Below are 27,278 nucleotides of genomic sequence, written 5' to 3' on the forward strand. Positions count from 1 at the left end.
GTGAGGAAGAGGATGATGTTGATGAGCAAGGCTCGGAAGAGGAAGATGAGGAAGATGATGAGAGCACTAGTGACTAGAAGCTCTTAGACTTGTTACTTTAGTCTTTGCTATTTAGTCCAGAGTTACCCGGAACGCGGAACGGGAACGGCGACGGGGACCCTCGCGGAACGGGGGAACGGCCAAGGGTCCGAAACAGGAACGGCGCGGAACGGGAGGCATAAAAAACACCCAAATAATTCTTGAGAAGGGAATGGGTGTGAGGGGGTGCATTTTAATTTTTGAGTCCTTGCACACTAAAAAAACACCTAATGTTCATTGCAAATTTGCAAAAAACTGCCTATTTCTTCCCATTTTTGAGAGTTGGCTGTTCCGGGCCGTTCCGAGGCCGTTCCGGAGCCGTTCCGGCCGGCCGTTCCGGTATCAGGTGGTCACCCGGAACGGCAAAACGTTCCGGGGCGTTCCAGCTTGGCAGAGGGGGAGGGAACGGCGTTCCGGCCTTCTAGGGCCTGCGGAACGCGTTCCCCGGTAACTATGATTTAGTCTCTCCATTATGGTGTGCCACTTTTTGAGTACGTTGTAACCCCTTGGTCCCCCCACTTTTTTGTATCATCTTAGGTCTTGACTCTCTACTTATCATTTTGTGTAGTATTGTAAATTGTAATTTGTACAAATGTCAAGTTAAAGTGTAAATTTTAAACCCAAGGGCCTAGGCCCTAAACTTAAGAATTATTTGTTTTTTAATTTTGAAAGAAAGTAACGTCATTGTACATCATAATTCTTTTTAGTTCGTTTAGTACCGCACATCGTCGTACGTGTACAAAACGTGCGGGACCGTATGAGACCACTATGATATTATATATATATATATATATGTAAATATATAAAAGAAGTCGGGCTTGTTACCCTTTTGTATTATGTAATCAGACCACAGGCCCGAAGGCCTTACATGCACACCAAATAAAAGGGATTTGATATTGAAACAACCCCTGAGCTATTCAACAACCACAAACCTTAGGGTGATACTACTCTAAGCTGGGAGCAAGGGAGTAAGGGAATTGCCTGAAGCAGAAACAGGCCACCCAGACTTTGTAGAAGGCTGAAAACTCCACCAGAGAATCTTCAATATCCAACTTCGAGCCTCCAAGGCTGTAGCTAACGGAGCATCCCATCAAAAGGAACATCACCACTTGCACCAAACTTTGAAGGGAAGAGCCTCTAGCTACCCCCAGCAGCTATCAACACGGCTATCACACTCTTTAACCTGCACAAAACAAGCCAAATACGAGGTTGAGACTTCCCTATCCCCAAACCGCCCTACCCCAGCACCAATCCCTAGCCATCCATTAGAGTGTCCACCAAACAAGGAAAGAAACAACAACATGCGCGCGCGCACACACAACTCTTTTTTTTTTGTAAAACTTGATTGATTTACGAGTGGGAAACCTCAAATCGAGGAAAATCCACTACAATAAGAGGTACAAAAGACAAAGCACCGTGGTGCTCTGAAAACTATAAACAATGAAAGTAAATCCTATAAGCTGACAATATTTCACAATCTCTAATGCCCCAGTCCGAACACGAACGCTCGCTGCTGCCCTCGCTCAACCCCGCTACACACGCTCTGCACCCCCCCCCCCCCCTCTCTCTCGCCACCGCTCGCCCCCCCCCCCCCCCCCCCCCCCCCCCCCCAAACAGCCTTCCTTGCGCTGCCCTGCCCGCTCGCTCGCTGCCTGCAATCAGCTCCAGCGCGTAGCAGCTACAGCGCGCAGCCAGCCCTCAGCGTGTCCGCCCCAGCCCGCACCTCAGCCGCCCGCCCCAACCTCGCACTCCCGCTCTTTCCGCATCGCAACCCCCACCCTCTCCCCCCCGGTTTTTCTCGGCTGAATTCGTCAGCACTTACGACGTGCTCGGCCAGCAGAGGGCCACCTCTCATCATCTTCATTTCGCCCTTTCTCCACGGCAGTAGACACTGATGGAGGCTCATGATCCACCTCAGAGGGACTCTCAGGAAGTCCCCCTCGCCTGACCCCGTAGAGCCCACCATCCGACTTGCTCTTTCGCTGACATAGAAAGCGAGCCTCGCAGCAGAGGTGAAACGCCTGCAGGCGACTTCCTTCATCTGCAAGATTCTCGGCACCAGACCCAGCAGAGGAGAGACGCGCGATCTTCTCCAGGCCCGCCTTCTCGCCGAGGTGGGCAAGATCTTGGATGTTCAGTTCCTCGGACACGGCTACTATTGGATAGAGTTCAAGACCTCCGAGATGGAGTCCAAGGTCATCGCGATGAGTCCCTTGGCCATCAGAGCAGCTCGAGCCCACTTTCGACAGTGGAGGCATGGTTTCCATCCAGCTACAAATGTTCTGGTAGCAGAGGTAGACCTTCCCATCTCCATCTGCTTTCCCGGTTTGAGAAGGGAGTACCTGCCACTATTGTCCAGGATTGGCTCAGAGATTGGGACTATCCTGGAGACACCTCGCACTGCAGCCTCTGTAGCTGCCAAGGCAGCCGGCATCCCCTCAGTATGTGTTCTGGTTCACCCACTCTCTCCCGAAGGTCATCCTACTACCTCGGGTGAGTGGGGGTTGGTTCCGTCAGAGCGTGGAGTATTTGGGCCTCCCGAACCAGTGTTCCATTTGCAAACAAATGGGCCATTTGGCAAAGGCCTGTTCTCACAGGAGACCTCGACCCACAGCGCATGCGTAGCATCCCAAGGCTGAGCAAGCCCAGCAGCCAGACACACAGGACGCACGGGCTGGTATCTCGACTAAGACAGCTAACACTTGGCAACAAGTGCCTAGCCGCCGCCGATAGAGGCGGGCTCGCCCCACTGCTTCCCTTGGTGGCCGACCTTCTGCAGCTCGGCAGCACTGGGTTCCGATTGGGAGCCGTTTTGACCCCCTTCAGCAGGACCCGCCTCAGGAGGCCTCGTCCACTTTTGTTCCTCCACCTCCAACCCCTCCTCCCTCAGACGTTGCCGCTCCGCCTCCCCCACCTCCACCTTCGCCTCCCGTCCCTCCTCCCTCACCGGTGGGGCCCTCAGCCTCATCTCCCAACCCCTCCACCTCTCCTCCTCAGACGCAAAGGAGTGGACACGCGTCTGCCGCAAGGAGATCTCTTGCTAGTGCTTTCGCTACGAGCCGCATGGCTCGAGAGGGACAGCCCCACTTGAGGCTACCTTTTTTGGTGCAGACTTCTCCTTTTGCAGCAGTCCCTTAAGGTTTGACTAGCTTTGGCATTCGCAGACGCTGGGACTTCTTCGACTACAGCTTCACACGGTTCTTGGGTGACTCTTCTCCCGACCTAGAGAAGGCTTGCTTTTGAGTTCACATCCTCTTTCTTGCAGCTAGAGGTAGTGAGGCTTTGGGACACAGCGGTAGGTTTCTCCTTTTCATTGTGCGGTAGAGATTCCACAGAGTGGACCCACCACACAGTTCTTGACTGGCTCCAGACTCAGGCTACTGAGTTCTCACATCACACAGGTTACTTAGGGGTGACAGGTCTGGTGCAAACACTTTGGCCTCTTGCCAAGTTCAGCGTGACACCTCCGGATGCAGTGGGTTGCAGGCACATTGTGGTGCATTTGTTTGATGACATTTGTTTCATTGTGCGGTAGAGATTCCACAGAGTGGACCCACCACACAGTTCTTGATTGGCTCCAGACTCAGGCTACTTAGTTCTCACATCACACAGGTTACTTAGGGGTGACAGATCTGGTGCAAACACTTTGGCCTCTTGCCAAATTCAGCGTGACACCAGGGATGTTTTGATCAGCTGCATTTGGACCTGGAGGCATCCAGGGAGGGGGTACGTATGACTATTGCGGATTCTTTGCAGCAGGCCATTGTGGGCAGAGGGTTTATTGTGTCAGGCAAGGCTCAGTGGATTACTATGCAGGTTCAGGGTTGCCTCATGGGCTTCCTGAACATCTATGAGCCCAATGTGGCTAGTGCACGTGCAGAGTTTTGGTCTCACATTGTAGAGTTTTTTCCGCAGGCAGAGCAATGGTGTATTGGGGTTGACTTCAACATGTTGGAGGACCCCTCTGACAGGATTGGAGGTAGTCATAGCACAGTGCATGGAGTTGAGTTGGCAGCTTGGGAGAGGCTAGGTATGACTCTGCAGGTTTCAGATGTGTGGCAGCATTCTAGCTTTGAGAGGCCCCAAACAGGCTGGCCTTCTTTCATTCGGACCGCATAGTGGGAGGAGTGAATCTATCTCGAATAGATCGCTTCTACACTAGTGATCACTTCCGTGACTTGGATGGGACTGTTTGCATTCTGGCTGGGACTTCTTTTTTGGACCATGCACCAGTGATCCTCACAGTGGACAAATAGCAGAAGGAGGGGGAACACGATGCTTCGCATCCTTGAGAGGGTCTTGCAAGACTCTGCGCTCAGAGAGCGAGTGGTGGCTCTTTGGACAAAGGGCTTAGAAATGCAGGACTCTCCTGCTCACAGAGTGGCTTCTGGACTTGCTCAGCTTAGTCGGCTATATCTCCAGGAGTCTACAGGCCGCCGCCTGGCTGCAGTGAGAGTGGAGGAGCAGTGTCTTTGACGAGGCGTTCCTTCCTTGTAGAGGATGCAGGAGCAGCATCCAAACAATCCCTGGATGGAGGAGCAGTTACAGCAAGCTCGCCAGGAGCTTGTTAGCACAGAGGAGAGGCGCCATGAGTTTGCTTTCCATCGATAGGCATCTCAGTAGACCCAAGTGGGTGACAAAGTGACGGGGGCTTTCTTTAAGATAGTGGGACCCCGACATACGCATGGCAGGGTCAGCCAATTGAGGAGGCTTGACAAGTCACTTGCTTCAGAGCCAGAGGACATGCGAGTAGTTGTTACTGACTTCTACCATGACCTGCTGTCAACAGAGCGTCACGATGCATGCAGAGAGCAGGTCTAGGCACATATGCCTTGTCTTGTGACTGAGGAGATGCGCCAGAGGCTTGAGCTGCCTCTTCAGCTAGAGGAGCTTCACGCGGTTCTCAGAGCACTTCCCCATGGTAGTTGTCCACGTGAGGATGGTTTGACTCCTAGCTTTTCTTAGAGTACTGGGACTTACTTGGCTCAGATCTTTGCAGCGCTTTTCAGTACATCCTACACACAGGAGAGATGTCTGATAGCATGAGTGAGGGTTTGATTTACCTTATTCCCAAGGAGGGTGGCACCTTGGATGAGATTCGACAGTGGCGGCCCATCACCATCCTCAACTCACCCTACAGAATTCTTGCCAAGGCTTTGAGTTTGAGGATTCACCTACCTCTAGAGAGCATTATACATGGGACCTAGACAGGTTTTGTCAAGGAGCGTAGTATCCTTGACAACATCTTTACTTTTTGGGAGGCATCTACCCTCGCGTGCCTTTGTGGTGAGGATCTGGTGATACTTCTTCTCGATTTTGAGAAGGCCTATGATAGAGTTGACTGGTACTTTTTGGAGGGTACTCTACGCAGGATGGGTTTCTCAGATGCCTAGATCAGAGGTGTGTCGGCTCTTTACAAACGGGCACACAGTGAGGTGCTGTTGGCAAGTGGTAGAGGAGATCGCTGCATGCTCACACGTTCGGTCAAACAGGGCTGCCCTCTTGCCCCCTTCCTCTTTTTGTTCTATGCTGAGGCGATGAGCAGGTTTTGGGTTTCACAGCAGGTTGGTCTACGTGGCTTAGCGCTCCCTATTCGGGGCGATGAGCTTCTGGATGCTGAGTTTGCAGACAACTCAGCCTTGTACTTGGAGGGCCAAGAGGCCACCTCCGCAGGTGTGAGTAGACTCTTGAGACCTTTTGTTGTGCATCAAGCGCACTAATCAACTGGAGAAAGACAGTGGCTTTCTCGATTGGTAGTGCTCCTACGCCTGATTGGCTACCAGGTGAGGGTTTCAGATGGATTCCTCCAAGGATTGCAATTCGATACTTGGGTTGTCAGGACTTGTCTCCTGAGCAGCAGATTGCTCCCCTCCTCCTGTCCATCAGGAGTAAGCTGTTACATTGGACCTCCGCACGACTTTCTCTGGCTGGCAGAGTTGTAGTGACCAACCAGGTATTGTTGGCTTCTTACTGGATCTTTTCGAGTTCTTGCATCAGCCAAGTAGAGAGGCTGATCAGGAACTTCCTTTGGTCAGGGCGTGACACTCAGTTAGCCTGGGCTAGAGTGGCCTGGCAGGTCATCACTCTTCCGTGTTCTCAGGGAGGGTTGGGGATCATTGACCCAGCACAGCAAAGCAGAGCCCTTCTTGCTAAGTTTGTTGTCAAAGGATTGCTTCCAAGGGAGGAGTCTCGGAAGGAGTTTTTGCTTCAACGGCTTAGTGCTAGAGTGCCCCAGGCTGGAGGCCCTTGGAGACCTTCGACCATATGAATTTTCACAGAGATGCGCAGAGTGGGCCTGAGCAGGAGACTGGAGGACCGTTTTGTTGTGAGTCTGCTACGCTTCTGGGAGCAACTGAGTCTCATGTTTCTTGGGGTCCCATGGCAGAGGGTCCAGCACGCACCTTAGGTGACTGGTTACAGTTTTCAAGCTTGTTAGAGGAACTTCAGAGCATCCAGCTCTACAGGACATGAGAGGGGTGCAGAGCATCTGTCAGGACATCACAGAGGCAATACCAGCTAAGTGGCTCACACCTCTCGAGTCAGTAGCGCCCAAATGGATGGGGGCCTTCACGCGACTAGAGGTTCTTATCGCAGTTCGGGCTTGCTCAGAGACTGTACCCTCCCTGTTTTTCAAGCTACAGGGTGAGGGTTGTTTACACCGAGTTTCAGTAGAGGCCCCACAGGTGGCAGAGTGTTGTTTTCAGAGGATCCGAGTTGTGGGCATCTGGGGAGGTCTAGTGTCATAGATCCTGACCAAGCAGCTCTTGAGACTGGCCACTGGAGGCTGTGGGCTTGGGAGAGCTGTCCACTAGCACAAGTGCAATGGGATCCTGGGGAGTGGTTTTGGAGGGACCCTTTCTTCTCAACCGACCATCCATGTGTCCCTTTCTTTCAGTACATTGTTCGATTGGGACGTCACATACTAGCAGCACGGAGAGAGGCTCGTCCTGCTGCAGCACCTCATTGGCAGGAGAAGGGTCTCACAGCTGAGTTCTTGTCAGCTTTTTGGGTGAGGTTGTGGGACTCCAGACAGCCGCGGTGAGTCACTTTGTTCCAGTGGCTGGTTGCACATCGAGCTACAGCAGTTGGGAGCTGGTTTGTACATAGTGGTCTCTTAGCAGCATGCGCAGCTTCTGACCATCCTGCGGAGAGTCAACGTCATTGTCTTTGGAACTGTCCTTTGGCACAGTATGTTTGGCTCTGTGTCCTTCGACTGATGCCAGCTCTTTCCTCAGCACGGGAGTACACTTGGGGGGCAGCTGCTTGGTCCACTCTCATGGGCCCAGCACTTCAGCTTGAGCTATCCTCCACCAGCAGGATGATAGTGATGCAAGTGGGTCGGCCTACACTCTAGCCTACTACAGAGCTTACGCCACAGGAGTGGTGCAGTGAGAGAGAGGAGTGTTGGGAGCTCATCTGCGGCTTGACACTCTGGTTCATCTGGCGGGCCCGCTGCTTCCACATCTTTGAGGCTCGCCCTGTACCACCATCAAAGACAGTTCAAGATCTTTGGCTACAGCTGATCCATACTCTCAGAGGACTATTTGAGAGACTCCAGGGCAGCTCCGACCGCATGTAGGAGCGTAGAGAGGCTTTCCTTCGACTCTGGCGCCCTGAGCCTTTCTTCACCATGGTCCAGGGTGCGCTCAAATGGCACTACCATGCACCTGTGTGGCTCTACCCTCCTCCCATGTCTTGATTTAGTCTGATTGTACATATGCTCTTTTTTCATTGGGAGAGTCTCCCCTTATGATTGTTGTAGCCCTCTCTAGTAGAGGTGGTTGTAGCCCTGCGGGCAGTTTCATTAACTAATAGAAGGATCTTTTTCAAGGGGGGGGTGGGGGGGGGGGTGGGAATGTTATAAGCTTGAGATATCTCCCACATCATGGGCAAAGTGAAGTGCTTGTCCAAGCGAGAACTTGAGGTAAGAGAAAGAGTCAATTTCCATGCCATGAAACATCTGGGAGTTACGTTGATGCCACATAACCCAAAATCTGACGCAACTCAAGAAGACCACAAATGAAGCCTATCGCTGTTGGAGCACTCCAAAAATCCAGAATCGTTTATGATAAATGCCAGCTGGAAACCGAAGGCGCAGCACAGCGGACACCTGCTTGATGAAAGTATTGGAGCAGCGGCAATCCCAAAGCAGATGCGTCGCCGTCTCATTAGCCGCATGACATCGGACACACCAAGAGGAGGCAATGTGCCGCTCATGCAACATAGCACCAACAGGTAGAGCCCCCACCATACATCTCCATAAGAAAATACGCTCTTTGAGAGGAAGATGATTTTTCCAAATGCAAGCCCTCCTAGTGTGCATAACTTATCCATAGATAAAAACTGTAACCCTTTCTTACAGTTGGATGTGGAACAGTTCGGAACAGCCCGGAATGGCCAAATTTTCAGATTTTGTTCTTGTGAGCCAAATTTTTAGGTTTTGGTTTTCTATCTTGTGAGCCTCTTGCTTATAAAATGCCCCTTCACAATGCACACAAGGCCCAAGCTTTCAAGGGCCAAGCCTCAAGCTCTATCCTCTCGAGTCTCGACTCTCAAGCTCTAGCCTCTTTCAAGCTCTCAAGTCTACATAGTACAAGCTCTCTCCCTATCTCTCTAGAACTCTCCCTCTTCCTCTCCCCCTCTCTCCCTCGTGCCACGTTCGCCATAGTAATGTTGAATGGTCTTCAAAATTCAAATCAAGGTTTGTGTGAGTATTAGAGTCAAAGGACTCTAATACTACTTGTTTTCAATCACACAAAGCTAAAAACTGCATTATTTGGGTGTTTTTTATGCCTCCCGTTCCGTGCTGTTCCCGTTCCGAACCCCTCCCCGCTCCACGGGGAGCCCCGTCGCCATTCCCGTTCCGCGTTCCGGGTAACTCTGCCAAAAATTGTCAGACATAAGAGACCCAAGGCATCGTTGAGGCCAGGATAAACGTGGCAAATAGAATTGCCCATAGGCCACCATAATGCATTCGACAATTTTCCAGTTGTCTCGCTCACTGCTGTTGCTCTCACGCGCATCACTGCACTCCTCCCTAATCCCCCTTGCGCTTCCCTGAACCTGCCCGCCCCACCCCATCTCTCCCCCCCCTCGCGCAGCCTAGAGCCGCCCTGCCCCATCTCTCCCCCCCTTCACGCGCCCTCACGCTGCCCTGAGCTGCCTGCCCGCCCCACACTCCCTCCTCGCGCTGCCCGCAGCCTGCCCACCATTCTCCCACTCCCTCCTCGTGATATCCTTCGGTGTTGTTCCCCAGCGGCATCGACTTACCTTGTCGCTTCACCTCGCTCTCCTCAACGCAATGGAGGATTCTGCTCTGCCATAGAGGGACTCCACTGAAGCCCCCTCAGTTGACCCGCAGAACCCACCATCCGACTTGCTCTTTCGTCGACAGAGCAAGCGAGCTTAGAGGTAGAGGCGGCACGCCTTCAAGCCACCTCTGTTATCTGCAAGATTCTCAACACCAGACCTAGCAGAGGGGAGGTGCGTCATCTCCTCCAGCCCCGCCTTCTCGCAGAGGTGGACAAGATCCTCGATGTTCAACTTCTCAGACGTGGCTACTACCAAATAGAGTTTGAGATTCCCGAGATGGCGTCCAAGGCATAGTTACCCGGAACGCGGAACGGGAACGGCAACGGGATCCCCGCGGAACGGGGGAACGGCTAGGGGTCCGGAACGGGAACGTCGCGGAACGGGAGGTATAAAAAACACCCAAATAGTGCAATTTTTAGCTCCTTGTGTTTAAATACAAGGAGTATTAGAGTGCTTTGACTCTAATACTCACAAAAAACTCGTTTTGAAGACCATTCAACCTTGCTATGACTAGATGATGAGAGAGAGAGAGAGAGAGAGTGAGATGGAGAGGGAGAGATTTGAGAGAGTGGGAGGGAGAGGAAGAGAGCTTGAAGGCTTGAAGCCTTGAGCCTTGAGAGAGTGAGTCTTGAGAGGGAGTGATCTTGAGAGTGAGAGGGAGAGAGCTTGAGCCTTGAGGATTAGCTTGTGAAGAGAAAGGGGGAGGGGGGTGCATTTTATGAGTCCTTGAGGCCTTGCACACTTTCAAAAGAAGCCCTAACATTTACTTCAATTTTTTCCATTTTTGCCAAATTTGTTTGTAGCAATTGGCCGTTCCAGGGGCATTCCGGAACGGTCCGGGGGCGTTTCGGAACGTTTCGGAACGGCCGTTCCGGTTTGCATTGGCCACCCGGAACGTCAGACATTCCGGGACGTTCCGGAAGGGAACTGCCCCCCGGAACGCCGGAACGGGGGCTAGGGGGCGTTCCCCGGTAACTATGGTCCAAGGTCAATCTTGCATGTAACTCAGCCTCCATGAAAGGAAGTTCTATATTTGCCGCTGGACGAAAAGGATTGGAGCGACATGCCATAGAAAAAGATTGCTTGTCTAGCTTCTTGTGTGAGAATAGCGAGATTGGCTACTATTGCAGCATCAGTCTTTTCTCACTAATCCCATGAGGATTGTCTCATGGAATGTGCATGGTTTAGGTAGGCCCCAGTTTCAGTATCAGAGGGGCCCCTTGCACCAAGAGCTTCAGAGATGCCTTGTGGATGGTATGATTGATAATCTTAGGCTTCAAGAGCACCATCTTTGTGAGAGCCGCATTCGGCAATGTGGTCAGATTCTACATGGCCGCTATGAGACCTTCTGGTCAGCTGCTGTCAAGTGCAGCGGAATGAATGTTGAACTTTGCTCAAGATGAGTGCTCCGAACTGTGCTCAAGGTTCCTTTTTTCTTATGGAAGGGAGGGCCTTCCGTTCTTAATGAGAGAGTGCAATGGAAACAAACAAAGTGAATGGACACTATGCGTGAAGGTGAATGATTACTGAGAGATAGTGGTCAGCTGCTGTCAGGTGCACCGGAATGAATGTTAAACTTTGCTGAAGATGAGTGCTCCGAACTGTGCTCAAGGTTCCTTTTTTCTTATGGAAGGGAGGGCCTTCCGTTCTTAATGAGAGAGTGCAATGGAAACAAACAAAGTGAATGGACACTGTGCGTGAAGGTGAATGATTACAAAGAGATAGAGAAAGAAGACAATACAACACCGGAGATGTTGTCAAACCCTCCTCCAAGGGCCCCACTCTCGATGGCGAGAGCGGTCTACTATTGATTACACAAATCTGTACAATGCTTGGACTCGCCGTCGATGTCGACGACGATGAGGACGACAACGAGACGGGCTGAAATCTGAAAATGCTAATGGCTGAAATTTGCAAATCTTTATCTGCTGAATTCTGACTCTATGTCAGTGACGATGTCCATGACAACGAGGTGACGACGACGCGCTGAAAATGCAGATGCTGAAATCTGCGTTTTCCGGGCTGAAACTACAAACTTCGACTGATCTGACCGTGCGACAAGGATCTGCTGCGGGAAGGTGAGATTTGCGAAGTTCGGCGGTTCGACTGCGGGTACAGACTGCTGAAAACTGAAAACGCTGATGCTATCTGATGTTCCGTCGCAGTGAATCTGCAAAACGCTGAAGTGTCTTGCAGATGCAACAACGCTAGGGCTGAAAATCTGCTGCTAGAGGAAATCCACTGACACTAGGGCTGATCTGCTGTCGTCAAGTGGATCTGCTGTGTCTGCTAATGCCGAAGCTGCTCTGCAATGCAAAAATGCCAAGGCTGATCTGTCTTCAAAAACGCTAGGCCATGCTGTTCTGATCCTGCTGAGATGTTGCATGTTGAGCAAGGTGCTCCTGCTGCCTCTTCTGCCAGAAAGTGCTAGCGCTAGGTTTCTACTTATACAAACTTAGCAAAATTGCCCTACCTACTTTCCAACAAAAGTCACTTAAAAGTAATAAGTGAAAAATGTCAACAATAGGAAAAATAGGTCTATGCACTGTAAAAATGCTACTGATGTGATCTGACTGGAATCATCATGATGGTCATGCGGTGTGCAACCAAAGGATATGCATCTAATCTAAGTGTTTGGTCGTGCACAGTCTGCGAACAGACTCAGAAAAGTGCCAGATCACTTCCTATTCTAAACTGACTTGACTAAACTGAACCCTGGTCATGCTGTAGCTTGTCCACAGACACATAGGGTTGGATGTGTCATGTGACAACCCCTCCTTTTCAAAGTGAGGTACTAGTACCGAACTGTATGGCGTCGAGGGAGATCACCAATAGCATCCGGAATCAAGGACTCTTCGCCGGCCCACTCTGATGCGTGGGTCATGCGATACTTGAACTTCATAAAGGTCTGCAACGCTTGCTTCTTTGGGCCGCGCCGAAAGCAACACAAAGTCTTCTATGGCTCCTTCGATGCTTCTACTTCGTCTAGAGTCATGCTTCTTTCTTCTTCAAGAATCTCCATGGCTGAAATTTCCTGAAACCACTTTCAACACAAAAACATGAACATACCTATTCCATGTAAAGTGACTGGAAAAAATCTTGTCTTCCTCAAAGACTGTGTATGCACTCTAGATGAACAAATAGACGGAGTGCCAACCCGTTCACCACACACACGCAAACAATGAGATCAAATAGTGTCTTTCTGATCTAAATCAATCAACTTTGGCAATTCACAACGGAAATGCCCATGTTCATACTTTCTTGTGCTCTTTCTACAACTGTGTCGGGCCAAGGAAGAGACATGGAATGTGACTTCCTTGAATGCATACTTTTTAGATTTTCATGAGAAATCCGCATACATTCGTGCTCATTCATGAGTGAAACGTGCTCAACGTATAATATGTCATGCCTAGGAAAAGGGATCACATAAAACCGCGGACTAAAATACAGGAAACATTCACGTGTGAAACACTCGATCAATGCCTGCTGACTAATCATATGAACACATAGTACTTCCTGTGGGGGTTCTTTGGACCTAGGCTTGAGAGCCAAGATCGGTTCTTCCTGAGGGGTTCTTTGGACCTAGGCTCGAGAGCCAAGATCGGTTCTTCGTGATTGATCGAATCTACAATGAGGTTGGCTTCACTAGAAAAAGTATCTACTAACACATCATCCTTGCGAACAATCACATCATCTTCATGCAAATCATCATGCTTGTGAGAAATCACAGCTTGATCCTCATGCAAATCATCATGCTTGTGAGAAATCACATCTTGATCATGCAAATCATCATGCTCATCATCATGCAAATCCTGTGTGTGTCGCAACATCTCTTTCATGTGTCGGGCGCTCTGTTTGGCCGCCAAGCGCGCTTGCTGACGCTCACGCTCCAAGCCGGCCTTTCTTTCTGCTTCTCTTACTTTGGCTTCCAAGCGGTACTTACACTCTATGGCTGCCACTGTTTCTTCGTAGTCACGATCTATGGTTGCCCTTCTTTCTTCGTGTTCTAACTTCCTGTCCAGAAACAACTGCGGCAACTCCTTCATAGGAGTTAGTGCAATCCTTGGCGTAGATGGGGAAGGGGGAGGGTCCGAAAAACCTCCTGGTGGGGAAAATTCTTCTTCGCCTCTCTCATGCTCATCGCCTCCAAGCGAAGTATCCATTCCGCTTCGAGTGATGACCATCCACTGAAGTCATGGGTTCTTGTGGGTTCTTCTGATCTTGGGTTCTTAAGTTCACGGTTCTTGGAGGTCTTGGTTCTTGGGGTTCTTGAGGGTCTTGAGGTTCTTGAGTTCTTGCGATTCTTCTTTTGCTTGCAATCTGTGTTAGAGAAGGATCTTCTCTTCACCCAAGCTCTTCTCTTTCCCGCGGGCGCACCCCTTGGCGGCCTTGCGCTCACACCAAGGTTGCTTTTTCCCACCTCACATCGATTGGCCGGCCGCTAAGTGCACGGTCCGCTCTCAATGAGTGGAAAGAGGCACAAGGGGAGGCTGGACAAGCCCTTCTTTCTTGGGTTTCCTGTCACTCTTCAAAAACACGATAAGGAATCGACACGCCCAAGCGAACTTGGGTTCGTGCGACCTCAACAAGCAAAAAAAATGTATGTGGTTCTTGTGGTTCTTTCCTTGAATGATATAGAACACTGCCAAAGCTCTGATACCAATGTTAGGTGTAGCGGAATGAATGTTGAACTTTGCTCAAGATGAGTGCTCTGAACTGTGCTCAAAGTTCCTTTTTTCTTATGGAAGGGAGGGCCTTCCGTTCTTAATGAGAGAGTGCAATGGACACAAACAAAGTGAATGGACACTGTGCGTGAAGGTGCATGAGACTGAGAGATAGAGAAAGAAGAGAATACGACACCGGAGATGTTGTCAAACCCTCCTCCAAGGGCCCCACTCTCGATGGCGAGAGCGATCTACTATTGATTGCACAAATCTCTACAATGCTTGGACTTGCCGATGATGTCGACGACGATGAGGACGACGACGAGACGGGCTGAAATCTGAAAATGCTAATGGCTGAAATCTGCAAATCTTTATCTGCTGAATTCTGACTCTATATCGGTGATGATGCCGATGACGACGATGCGACGACGACGCGCTGAAAACGCAGATGCTGAAATTTGCGTTTTCCGGGCTGAAACTGCAAACTTTGACAGATCTGACCGTGCGGCAAGGATTTGCTGCAAGAAGGTGAGATCTGTGAGGTTCGGGGGTTTACTGCGGGTATTGACTGCTGAAAATTGAAAGCGCTGATGCTATCTGATGTTCCGTTGCGGTGAATGTGCAAAACGCTGAAGTGTCTTGCAGATGCAAAAACGCTAGGGCTGAAAATCTGTTGCTGGAGGAAATCCACTAACGCTAGGGCTGATCTGCTGTTGACAAGTGTATCTGCTGTGTCTGCTAATGCCGAAGCTGCTCTGCAATGCAAAAACGCCAAGGATGATCTGTCCTGCAAAAACACTAGCTTGATGTTGTTGCAAAAACGCTAGGTCATGCTGTTCTGGTCCTGCTGAGAAGTTTCCTGTTGAGCAAGGTGCTCCTGCTGCCTCTTCTGCCAGAAAGTGCTAGCACTGGGTTTCTACTTATACAAACTTAGCAAAATTGCCCTACCTACTTTCCAACAAATGTCACTTAAAAATAATAAGTGAAAAATGCCAAAAATAGGTCTACGCACTGTAAAAATGCTATTGATGGGATTGGACCGGAATCTGATGGTTATGCGGTGTGCAACCAGAGGATATGCATCTAATCTAAGTTTCTCATCATGCACGGTCTACGAACAGACTCACAAAAGTTCCAGATCACTTCCTATTCTAGACTGACTTGACTGAACTGAACCCTGGTCATGCTGTAGCTTGTCCACGGACACATAGGGTTGGATGTGTCATGTGACAGCTGCTTTTGGGCCTGAAGGCATCGAGGGAGATTTATGTATGACTATTGCGGATTCATGACAGCAGACCATTGTGGTAAAGAGGTATTATTATGTCAAGCAGGGCCCAGTGGATTACTATGCAGGTTCACGGTTGCCTCATGGGCTTCCTGAACATCTATACGCCCAATGTGGCAAGTGCACGAGCTGAGTTTTGGTTGCATATTGTAGAGTCTTTGTGGCATGTAGAGGAGTGGTGTACTAGGGGAGATTTCAACATGTTGAAGGGCCCTCGGATAGGATTGGATGTAGCCATTCTACTATGCACACGCCTCAATTGGCAGCTTGGGAGTGCTTACGTATGACCTTGAGGATTTCCGATGTTTAGCAGCATACAGGTTTTGTGTGGCCCCCAAACAGCTTATCTTTCTCTTACTCTGACCGCAGAGTAGAAGGAGTGAATCTATCTCGCATTGATCGCTTCTACGCCAGTGACCGCATCTGTGGCATGGGATTATGCACCAATGATTCTTACTATGACAGATAGATAGAGGAGTGGGAGTGCCATGCTACACATCCCCGAGAGGATTTTGCTAGATACAGAGCTCAGAGAGCAACACTTTGGACAGAGAGTTTGGGCACTGAGGGCACCCTTGCTATTAGAGTGGCCACTGGACTTATTGAGCTTAGTCGCTTCTTCAGATCATGCGCCAGTGATTCTTACTATGACAAACAAATAAAGGAGTGGAAGTGCTTCATTCATTACCTTTGTTCTAAGTGGACACGCCACACAAAGAGCCTGATGAAAATAAAGGTATCTTTAATAGAACAGGGAAAAACTTTGGTACCAGTTTGTAGCTGTTGCGAGATTTCACCAAAGTCGGGTCATCAGGATACACCTCGGGTAGAGATTCCAATTCTTGATGATGTACACTTGTTATGGCATTGACTTGGGGCCGTCACAAAAGAGCATCCGCAACCACATTCTTACTTCCAGAAGTATGTAGAATTTGGAAGTGAAAGATTCTCAGACAACTTTCATTGAGAGAGTAAGTATCTAAGACTTTGATGATCTGTCTTTATCGTAAAATTTGCTCCCAGAAGGTTGTGTTTCCAAACTGAGAGAGCATGAATGACTGCCATGAGTTCCTTCTCATAGATGGAAGCATGAAGCTCCGCATCACGGAGTCGTTGCCTTCTTGATCGAGAACTGATCCAATGCAATCGCCTAAAGCATCACATTCTACTTCAATGGTTTCTAAAGATCAGATACAATGAGGATGGGTCCATGGGTAAGAAGATACTTGAGCTTTTCAAAAGCTTCCTTTATTTAGCCCCTCATACAAAAGATATCTTTTTCTTTGTGAGATCATAGAGAGGTGCAGCTACATGAGCGAAATGGCGTATAAAGCGTCTGTAATAGTAACAGAGGCCAAGAAAACTTCGTACATCATGAACCGAACCAGGTTGTGGCCAGTCCGAAATGGCTTGAACCTTTGCCAGGTCCATGCGTACTTGATTATGGGAGACAATGTGTCCCAGAAAGTGAATCTCTATCAAGAAAAATTCACTCTTCTTAGCATTAACTTGAAGTTTATGATGTTGCAATTCTTCAAACACAGTCTGTAGATGTCGTTTGTGTTCCTCCTCTGCGTGAGAGAAGAATAGAATGTCATCAAAGAAGATTCCTATTAACTGTTGGTGAGGACAAAAATTCGGTCCATCATTCAATTGAAGGTTGCGGGAGCGTTAGTAAGGCTGAAAGGCATTACTAGAAGCTCGTACAATCCGAAGGTTGTTTGGACTGCAGTCTTATGTATGTCTTCAAGAGCAATACGAATCTAGTGGTAGTCGCTTTTGATATCTATGCGGCTGATATTCGTGCCCCCTGTACTTGTAGCTTGTCTAAGATATCATCGATTCGGGGAATCGGAAATCTATTCTTAATCGTAACGTTATTTAGAGAACGATAATTGATACACAAGCGAAATGTACCATCTTTCTTCTGCACAACCAAAACTGGTGAACAATAGGAAGAAGTGCTTAATCCAACAAGACCCTTCTCGAGAAGTTCATTCACTTGTTTAAGAATTTCCTCCTGTTGTAAGAGACTAACGCAGTAAGGTGGCTGATTTGGGGGTAAACTGCCTAGAACTAGATCAATACGATGATCTTCCGATCTCTGAAGAGGTAATTCATCTCGAAGGGTGTCAATAAAACAATCTTTATATTGATTAAGAAAAGTTCGCCATTCTTTATCTAAATTTGACATGACATTTTCAGCACTCATCTCTCTATCTTTGACAAACATCAAGTAAGCAGAAAGACACTTCTTTATTTCTCTTTTAACAGTGATGTGACTGACCATAGGAATTGGCCAGCCACTAACAGTAGCATTTACATCATACTGCTGCCCTTTAAAGGAAAAGGACAGTTTCTTGTTTACATAGTCTGGGATGGGATGGATTTTTTCGGGGGGGTCACGTGAGTGCAGGAGAAGGGGTTGTTTAATATCATTTTTTCTCACATTTTCACTACAGAAGGGTATAATAAAAGGGAACTCAGAAAACAATTCACATATTGAATAGAAAAATGGTGCATTTTATTTATCTAAAATTCATATATAAGAACTTCTATATATAGTCCTTGGACGCACGTGATATACACAATTTATACATAGTGACCCCCCCAAGTGGATTTTGTAATGCCAGGGCATACCCAAGATGACATCACATGTAAAAGGGCAACTAGGAAAGACTCTCAATCAGAGTACTTTCCGATCTTCAGATTCAACTGTCCTTGGATAGGAGTGGAATATAGTCAAGCCTTCAAAGGTTGATCCTAAACTAATTGGAGTTCCCAATCTCTCAAGCGTGCGACCAAGAGATTCCGAGGTATCCAATGAAATGAAGTTGTTGGTGGAGCGTGGATCAAACAAGATCAATACTTTTTGTCCATTCAAATTGCCCCACCCGTTGAGTAGTTGCCTTTTTTCTTTCTCCTTCCTGGTGTTGGCTTGTACATCAGGTACTGATTGCAGGAGGAGAGAAACCTTTCTTAAGCTGTGGGCAATCCGGTTTCCTATGGCCTTTCTCACCACAATAGAAACATTTTCCCTCTTCTATGTATACCTTCAACTGAGAGGGGGTGAGGAATTTACTTTTCTTTGCTCCCTCTGGCTTCTTTTCTGGGGCCTTTGGGCTGATCTAAAGGCCGCTTTCGAGTGGGGGGTTTTGCCTTAGTGGTGAGAGCCTTTTGCTTTGCATGAAAGATACTAAACTCCTGTTTACGAAGAGTTCCCTTCGAATGCAAGTTACCAGCTAATAGGGCAGATTGCATCCTAATTTGAAGATTATTTCGGAGAAAAAGTTTCATATTTTTCTAACTCCCGGCTGGAATCCCGCTTCAAACTCGCGCATCTTCTCTGCATCCAAATTTTTTATAAAGGGAGTAATCTTAAAGAGGACAACCCAAAATTTGTCGACGCAGTCGAATAAAGCTTCATGCTCTCTTTGGGAGAGTCAATCCCATTCTTTCTTCACATCATCGGCAAAGTCGGGAGGAAAGAACTGAGCTTAAAACTCCTTTTTGAATTCCTCTCAGTCTATGGGTTTGCGTTTCTCCAGAATTGAGGTAATTCACCAATTGCTACTCACACCGCAGTCTCTCAAGGACTGACGAATTTCTACATCCGTCACCGGTGGGACTTCTTCGCTTACAACTTCGCCCGCAACTCTTCTCCAAACTTTGAGGCGGCTTGCTTCAGAGTCCATGTGTTGTTTCTAGCAACTAGAGGGACAGAAGCCTTGGACACAACGGTCGGTTTCTCCTTCCCTTTGTGTGGCAGGAACCAGACTGAGTGGACCTTGACTCAATGATGGACTAGCTTCAGGCTCAGGTTCTCGCGTTCCCTCATTACACGGGAGACCTGGGGGCGACAGATTTGATACAGACTCTGTGGCCATTGGCCAAGTTGTCTGTGACACCACCAGACACAGCAGGAATTAGGCACATTGTGGTACACTCTTTTGCTAACACGCAGAGTCCACCATGCTATGTATATGTACATGAGGACTCCTTGACAGAGGAAGTAGCCCAACGGATGGAACGCTCTTCTTGGGTCTGGGTTGGACAAACTCTACAGTCACGACTATCTCGGGGTCACTCGAAAGCAGATTATGTCCATCCAAGCCGGCCTCGAGGATAGAGAGGTTGGTTGCTGTCGCAACATCGGTTTTCTCTAACTGACTCTATGAGGATCCTCTCATAGAATGTGCAGGGATAAGGCGGACTCAAGTTTCAGCGTCAGCCAAGTCGCTTGCGCCAGGAGCTTTAGCGATGCCTTGTGGGCTGTATGATTGATATTCTTATGCTTCGGGAGCACTATCTTTGTGAGAGCCGCATTAGACGATGTGATCAGATTTTGCGTGGTCGTTATGAGACATTTTGGTCAGCTGCATTTGGGATTGGAGGCATTCAGGGAGGGGTATGTATGAGTATTGTGGACTTAGTAGAGGTATTATTGTGCCCCGCAGGGCCCAGTGGATTACTATGCAGGTTTAGTGTTACAGAGTTGGACACCCCAAGTCGAAAATCTGGAACGACAAACGAGAGAATCACTTAAAATACTTCACAACTTTTAAAATAGAGTCCACACGGCCCGGCGTTCCGTGCCTAGAGGTATTCGTCCCAAAATCTCGCGCCCCTTTCGGTATTTATTTTATATTAAAATATCAACAGAGTTACAGTTTCGCGCGTGCCCTCTTTGCTTACATGCTCGTCAGCAAACTGAGGGGAGAAATGGCATTGGGTTCAATTTAAAGGCCATTGAAAAGCAATTACATGAAAAGCTTCAAACTCAAAAGCAACTCGCCCAAAAGTGACCAATGTGAATCGCAGAAATCCGTGCAACCTGCCACGTGGCATGTCGACGCAAAACGCAGAGATTCGAATTGCTGCCACGTCAGCATTGTCAGCGCCAACTGCGTGCCTACTATACAGTTTGCCATGTCATCAACTCGTACAGTTTTGCCCTGTTATCAGTTTGTGACATACCCCCCTCTTGAAAGAATTATAATCGCCCTCGATTAAACCTGGAAAATCGGACACTAAGCTATAAACCAGTTCATTAGACATTGACTTTAGGTACCGACGCACTAGACGACACAAATCTAGCAGTTGCACAAAGACGACAGTCACTTCACATTCACATATGGAAAGGTATCAAATTTTATCGCTTGTCCGCGCTCCTTGAATTCTTTGGTCTTCTTGCTCTTATCTTCGGGAAAGTCGTATTGATTGACTCTATAAAAGTGCTTCCTCTTAGAATAAAAGAGCTGGTCATCAGAGTCCAAGCTCTAAGAACTCCTCATAACTGTTAAAAAATATCGAGATCTGCGATGGGATCTGATTTTCTTTTCCTTCTTCTGGTTCTTTCCATTGTCTTTGGTTCTTCTGTCGTTTCTTGCCCTTCCTGTCATCATCACTAGAATGAGAAGAGGAAGAGCTACCGGAACTGTCAGAAGAGGATGAGGACGAATTGGACACACCCTCGAAGTGTACACGCTTCTTGGCTTCTCGTGCATTTGCAAAAGAAGACAGTTGTAGACGGCGAAGACAGTCTCAACAGGCGGGAACTGTCTCCTAGAAGCCGAACAGTGGATCAGTCAGTAATTACCACAGCGGTTACCACAGTAACCTCATGAGGCTATAAATAGGACCCATTACATTGTAATTCAGCTGATTGTACTTTGGGCTGTCTCCTGGAAGCCGAACAGTGGATCAGTCAGTAATTACCACGACGGTTACCACAGTAACCTCATGAGGCTATAAATAGGACCCATTACATTGTAATTGGGTTGATTGTACTTTGGGCTGCTTGTACTTTTGACTTCTTACTCCTAGTCTCTTGTTTTTAGTCCCTGAAGGTGTTCTTGAGTTACAATCTCTTCACTTGTAATTCTACTCTGTAATCATTACTACAGTAGTCAATTGGGCTTCAGTCTGTTATACCTTGTACTCGTTCTTCATAAACTCTCAATCTGAACCTAAAACACTTTCCAGTCATTCAATCTATTTCTAGTCCCAGTAGAGTATTTCAGTTCAGTTTCCATATTCCATTCCAATTTCACTGACTGAACTGACGACTTCCAGTAGCTGTAAATTCTAACATTGGAATCAGCTATCTTAAAAGATCAGCTCCAATTCCATTTTGGCGATCACGGTGGCTAGAGTTGTTTGCTCATTGACCAGATTGCTTCTCCCAGTTTGAATTTTCAGCTAAAGTTATGGCACCCAAAACCAATCATGGTCGTAAACCATCCTACCGCGTTGACCCTATCCCTGAGGAGTCAGAAAGAGATTCTGATCCTAAGAATGAACCGGGGACTAAGACTAAGTCTCAGGAGGAGCACAGTCATGCTGATGAGACTAAGGAGTCTCAGCACTCCAGTCAGTCCACAAGAAGAAGGGCTGAGAGGGAAGAAGGCAAGGCCAAGAGTTCTTGGACTACACATAGGGATGAAGGAGCCAAAGTCAATAAAGGTAGTCACCATAGTTCCAGTAGAAAAGCCAGGGAGGAGACAGAAACTGAAACTGAAGAAGAAATTGACTCGGATGCAGACACAGACCATTACAAGAAATTTTCAAGGAGTCAGGTTCCTAAGGTGAGAAGAGGCAGAAACGATGCTGATCGACATGATTACACCTCTTCATTGAAAATTTCTTTTCCAATATTAAAGGTAAGAAGAAAGATGACCCGGATGTTCATGTCCAAGCCTTTGAACAATATGCTGAGTTGAAAAATATTGATGAAGATGACTGGGGGGAATACTTTCCTCAAACATTAAAGGAGGCAGCAAGGAAATGGTACTACCATTACCCAGCTTGCCAACTCAGATCATATAACAAACTACTCAAACCTTTCCGACTGGAATATTCAGATAACAGAGGAGATGAGGATATCCTTTGTGAACTGGATAAGATAAAGCAAAGAAAATTATCAATCAGAAGTTATGTTGAGAAAATCAAGGAGCTGAATAGACAGCCCGCAGGAACCACCATTAGAAAAGCGGTTGCGGGCATGGTTTTTCAATGGTTTCCGCAGTAATAAGTTTAGGGAACAAGAGGTTCCTGCACCAACAAAGAAATTTAATGATCTGGTGCAATGAGCTCTGAAGCTAGAACAGCAGGCTAAGAAGGAAAGGAGTCATAAGAAGACGAGGTCTAGTAGTAGCAGTACTTCTACTGAGAATTTTGGTTCAAGTAAGACCTCCAGTAGTTCTGAAAGTAGCTCGAATGAGAAGATCAAAGACAAAGCTAAGAAGGGGTCTTGGTCTAGAAAGATTGATGAGATGGCCCGGCAGATTGCTGAAATCAGCCAGACCAGACAACCAGTAAGAAGAGTGGAAACTGGTGTTCAAAGTGTAAATCCAAAGATCATGTTTCCAATGAATGTCCACAGTGTACTTACTGCAAAGCTTACGGCCATCTATGGAACAACTGTGGCATTCGCATTCATCATTTCAAGAAGGGAAAAGATCTGTCTGTGGTGGCATTTACCAATGCTGAACCAGTAAAAGTGGAGCCTACCAGTGTACCCCAAGAAGAGAAATCAGATATCAGTGGTGCTGGTACGGGGCGCGGCAGGTACTAAGGAGGTACTGGCCGGGGCCGGGGTCGTGGTAATTTCCAGAGTCGAAGTCTGAATTGCTATACTTGTGGTAAGTATCGGCATTTCGCGACTCAGTGTCCAGAAACACCTGTTACTGCGGCTACTGAGGCGAAGGTCCCAGAACCAGTTCCTGTACAAGCAGTTACACGCAGCAAAGGGGTGGTTATTGAGGAAATCCCAAATAACCCAGCAAAACCAGTCACTCCTAAAAGTAGCAAATGAGCTCAGCAGAGAGAGGTGTGGAAAGCCAAGGGTAAAGAAAAGGTGGTTGATGAACGGCAGGAGCAGAGAGAATTGGTGGCGAGAATCACAGAGGATTTAGCCAAGAAGCTACCACAGCAGCCAGAGAATTCTAATGCTCGGTCATTCAGAAGATACCAGCCCAGCCTTCTAAGAAAGCACAACCAGATCAGACAAGGTTTGGAACACTTGAGACCATGTTGGCTGAGTTCATGGACTGATGGAAGAGTTAAGGATTGATAAGGGAGCTGAAAGCACTAGAACAAAAGAATGGTATTGTGCAGATACTACCAATTCTTCAAGTTCTGATAACAACTCTCATCATGAGAGGGAGGAAATTCATGTCAAGATTTGTGACAGAATTCAGAAACTCACGGTGGACTTAGTAGACATTAGAAAAACTTTCCCTGAAGCAGCGAATTTCATCAGACAGCGAAGGAAGGCTGAGGCGGAAGCCAGAACGATTGACTTGGCTAATGTCAGAGATGATGAAGTGCCGGTGATCCAGGTAGATTATAAAGTTAGGAAACAGTGAGAGCCACTATCTGGTGTCATACTGGATGGAGGAGCAGGGGTAAACATCCTGGGGACACATCTTCAGCAAAGGATGGGAATTACAAATCTGAAACCTCCACCTTTCAAAGTTCGAATGGCGGACCATCAAGTAGTGCACGCAACTGGTATGATAGAGAGTATGCAAGGAAAAATTCAAAACTAGCTTTCTAGTATTAGATGTGCAAGGCGCGTATGGGATGCTATTGGGGCGTCCATGGCTGCGAACGGCACAAGCTGTTCACGACTATGCTAATCAAACTCTGGCAATACAAGGTGCCAGTAGCAGGATTCAGATTTAGACGAACAACACTAGGAGCTGGAGAAAGGAGCTGAGACTCGAAGAGCTTTGCCAGAAGTATAAGGTGAAGAAAATTGAGAGAATGCTCGCAACAATGAATATTTTTCCATTAACCGAGATAGATCTCAACGCAATGTTACTAGACAAAGATCAGGTTGAAAAGCAAAAGAAGCAATTTCCAAATCAGTTCACTAAGCAGAACTTTGGACAACGGCCAGTTCAGCTGACTCGAAGGCCAGAAAAACCAGTTGATTCCAGTACACCAGTGGATTCTGAACAAATACACTCGGAAGAAGTTACTGAAAATCTGAATAGCAGTTCAAAGCTCAGGGGACCGTCTTGGGATTACACTGAGGAGTCAACCAAGAGAAAAGACGGAAGGCCTAACTGATTACTTCCAGATGATCAAGAAATAGAAGAATGGAATTTAGGTTCTGAGGAAAATCCTAGATTGATCAAAGTCAACAAACATCTGAATCCTAAGATGAAAGAGAAGGCCCGACATATGTTCCAACAGTACAAGGATGTGTTCGCATGGGAACATATTGATCTTAAAGGAGTAGATCCAAACGTATGTTAACATCGAATACCATTGAAACCAAATGCCATATCAGTACGGCTATAGCGATACCGAATGAATCCAAATTACGCTAAGAAGGTCAAGGAAGAGATTGATAACCTTGTAAAGACTGAGTTCATTACTGAAGTAATTAGTAGTGACTGGTTGTTTCGTATTGTGGTGGTACCCAAGAAATATAGAAAGCTTACAGTGTGTGTGGATTATAGGAAGTTGAACGCTCAAACAATTAAGGATCCCTTTCCATTACCCTTCACGGATATGTTGCTTGATGAAATTGCAGAATATGAGATGTATAGCTTTATGGATGGTTATAGTGGCTATAACCAATTACAGATTGCTCCTGAAGACCGGAGTAAAACCACTTTTATTACTGAGTAGGGAGCATTTATGTATCTAGTAATGCCATTTGGTCTTTGCAATGCACCAGCCACTTTTCAACGATGTATGATGGAAATATTCAGTGAGTTTCTTCATCGATTCCTTGCCATATTTATGGATGATTTCACTGTATATTCAACAGAGGAGAAGCATTTACTTTTTCTTGAAATGGTTTTCGAGCGCTATCAGGAAAAGCGGATCTATTTGAACCCATTCAAATCTGTTTTCTTAGTCTGGAAAGGACAGCTACTGGAACATGTAGTGTCCAGGAATGGTATAGAAATAGCCAATGACAAGATCCAGTGTGTCCAATAGGCCAAGGCGTCTTGGAATGTGTCAGAGTTAAGCTCTTTCTTGGGATATATCAATTTTTATAGAAGATTTGTGCACAAGTTTGCTTCCCAGGCATTACCTTTGTATGAACTTACAAAGAAGACCAGCAAGTTCAGATGGACTGATGAATGTGAGGAGAGTTTGCAGAATTTAAAGAATGCTATTATCAGTAAGCGAGTCCTTCGACAACCAAATTGGGACGTCATTTTTCATGTACATGTCGATGCTTCAGGACTAGCGATGGGAGCAACAATGGCTCAGCCAGAAGGAAGAACTGATTATCCAGTGTACTTTGCCGGTCGCAGGTTCAGTCAGGTTGAACGAGGGTATACAACTACTGAAAGAGATTTGTTGGGCAAGCTATTTCATTTTTATGTGGATCATCAAGCCTTATTATTTCTGATTAATAAAGTCATTATTCAAGGCAGACTGATACGCTGGATGATGCTCTTGATGGAATTTGAATATCGTATTTTTCATAAGCCCGGCAAAAACCTTTGTTTTCGGAGTCGGGCAGGGCAAGCCCGACCGCTCCCCTTATCCACCATAAAAGTGGACAAGAAGAACGACCAGGACTATGCCCCGAGAAACCGAAGGCAGACGCTTTTGTCACTAGTTTCCTCTGGACTCGGGAGGCCAGAATTATCTACACTCATAGGGCGATGACTTTTCCCTTGAGAGACCCATTTCGGTGGGCGTGACAGCGACCAAGTACCTCTGTTCAGAGGCCCAGGTACTGCGGGACTTGCTTCGGTCTTCCCTTTGGAGTTGCCTCCTCCAGGTAACTTATCGCTCACCTCACTAAACTGCCTTTGAAACCCGACGGTCTTCCCCTAGGAAATGCCATACCCGCTTGGAAGCGCGTCGGCTCACAGGTGGCGTCCACTGAGGCTGGTAATGTCTCCCATTATGCATTTCCCAAACCCTTTTAGGTGAAGTTGACCCCCCCGGGGGGGGGGATGGCAGTTGGGTGCTCTCGTAGCTCATCTGGCTTCGCTTGGGGAGAATTACGTCATTTTCCCCGGAAGGGATCGGATTCAAATAACGGCATAGGAAGGGGAGTATTATCTCCCCATCTGCCTATGCAGAGCACCTAAATACCGGGGTACAGCTTCACCAAGGAACTTCGCCAAAGGCACGTGCCCTGCAGTTCCGTCCCTCGAGTGCAGATCACGGCGTACCCAAAAGGGCAACCGCTTCCTTGTGGTGTTGATTTCCTGTCCGGGAGAAAGGATGGCTACTCTGAGGTGTCTTTAAGAGACGAGCCAGTGGATGCAGAACTATTTCAATTAACAGCTGCACAATCAATTGATCCAGAATTGTATGAGATATATCAATTTCTTTCTAAGGGAGAATTCCCAGATAACTGGACTCAGAATCAAAAGAAGGCTCTGATTATCAAGAGTCTGAAGTTCACCATCATTGGCGGATCACTTTACAGATTGAGAGTCGATGGGGTTCTTTGCAGATGTGTGCCTATGGAGGGACGAATGCAAGTTATTTCAAAGGCACGTAATGGGGATTCTAGGGGACATTTTTCTACTGATATCACTTCCAAAAAGATTCTGCATGCTGGCTTGTGGTGGCAGACTTTAATATCTGATGTCAGAAACTTTTGTAAAACTTGTGATATATGCCAAAGAATGGGCAGACCCACGGCAACAAATATGACTCCTCTCACACCGGTTCAGCCACTGGGTGTTTTTATGAAATGGGATCTAGATTTTATGGGTCCCTTCAAGAAAATTACTCCAAGGAAGAATAGGTATATATTGATGGCCACTTGTTATGTGACCAAATGGGTAGAAGCTAAGGCTCTTCCCAACAACACGGCAAGATCCACTGCTATGTTTCTATTTAAAAATATTGTTTGTCGATACGGATGTCCTGTGGAGACTGTGTTAGACCAGGGTACACACTTTATCAATGATACTATGGACATTCTCATGGATATGCTT

At 47.4% G+C, this 27,278-nt stretch overlaps 1 protein-coding gene across 2 annotated transcripts in view; it reads right to left on the bottom strand.

Moving 5' to 3' along the window:
- Nucleotides 1-879: 879 nt before the first annotated feature.
- LOC147446684 (uncharacterized) overlaps nucleotides 880-27,278 on the bottom strand; it is a 63,660-nt gene continuing 37,261 nt past the window's right edge. For both annotated transcript variants that reach the window (XR_015189945.1, XR_015189946.1), the window contains one exon: nucleotides 880-1,261. The gene's annotated coding sequence lies outside the window, so the exon portion shown is untranslated. The remainder of the gene's footprint in view (nucleotides 1,262-27,278) is intronic.

This window comes from Adiantum capillus-veneris, chromosome 12 (assembly GCF_014529385.1).
Source record: "Adiantum capillus-veneris isolate H3 chromosome 12, ASM1452938v2, whole genome shotgun sequence".
NCBI classification, from domain to species: domain Eukaryota; kingdom Viridiplantae; phylum Streptophyta; class Polypodiopsida; order Polypodiales; family Pteridaceae; genus Adiantum; species Adiantum capillus-veneris.